This window comes from Hipposideros armiger, unplaced genomic scaffold (assembly GCF_001890085.2).
Source record: "Hipposideros armiger isolate ML-2016 unplaced genomic scaffold, ASM189008v1 scaffold_1312, whole genome shotgun sequence".
In the NCBI taxonomy this organism is placed as follows: Eukaryota; Metazoa; Chordata; class Mammalia; order Chiroptera; family Hipposideridae; genus Hipposideros; species Hipposideros armiger.
Window position 1 is genome coordinate 82,809 of NW_017732662.1, and position 1,336 is coordinate 84,144.

A 1,336-nucleotide genomic window follows, 5' to 3' on the forward strand; every position below is an offset into this window, starting at 1 on the left:
CCAAACTTTTTTCCAAATCACTTGTACCATTTTACATCTCAATCAGTAATATATGTAGTTCCAATTTCTCCACATTCTTGCCAACACTTATCTGTCTTTTTTATTTAAAAAAATATATTTTATGTCTTACGTTTTTATTTAATAAATTATGTCACTAGAAATATTCACAAACAGATATTTTATAATTATTAAAAATTGTCATATACTTGTATACTTGTATATATAGCATGGCTTCACTTAAGGCTTGGATTTTTGCCAACTTGAACTCATCAACATAATAATGCAAAGACCTTATTTTGTATAAATCTTTGCCTGCATTTTAAATTATCTCTTAGGGATAGATTCTTTGGCATTTGACAGATTAGAAGGATAAGAACATTGTAAACATTCTTTATAGATGTTCCAAAACAGTTGTGAGATTAAAAAATAATAATAATGCTCTCCCCACCATATATAAGAATGAATTTGTAGTCTGTATTTCTGATCAACTCTGACTGGTAAGTTTTATTGAAAGGATAAAAGTTACATTTTTATTACCTTTGAAGTTGAAATTTTTTTCCAGTATCTACTGGCCATTCACATTTTCTTTTCTGTGAATTATTTTGCTAATAAACATTGCCTTTTTCACTGTCATTATTTATAACTCAGTATTTGTTGCTTTCAATCTATATGACCTCTTTGATTATTTCATGATATACACTTTTGGTGTATTGACTGCAAATGTTTATCTCAGTTTTCTTTCATTTTGTTTATAATGTGCATTATAGAGATATATATGAAATTTACTTAAAGAGTAGCTTTTGGTGATTTCTTGCATTGCTTAGAGGCTATGAAAGTCTTTCCACCACCAGGAATCAATTATTCACCAAAATGTTATTGTCTTCCTTGTTAAGTTCATTTTATACTTGTCTCTCCTACATGCAGATTTTATTTTGATGTTCTGTATATGTCCAAATCTGTTCAGATTCCCTAACGACTCTAATTCACAGGTGAGGTAGCCTGGATTAGTTAAAAGGTAACCTGGATGTATCTCATTTCACTTAGGACTTGTTAACACCAGTGACATCCTGTTGGCTTCAAGCCAAGTTTCCATTTCTTGATTTATTTCAGTAATACGTGAATATTAATTTGGGCTCTGTTTTTAGTTCCTAAATACAAACTTTTCCTTTAAAACCTTCCTGTAGTACCTATCTATGACATACCCTGAATTTCAAGTCAACTCTGGCCCAGTATAGTTTATTTTCTTGATTAAATTGTTTTTCCAAATGCCTAATTTACCAAACATCATTTTCTCATTTGATGTGTGTCTGTGTGTGTGTGTGTGTGTGTGTGCACA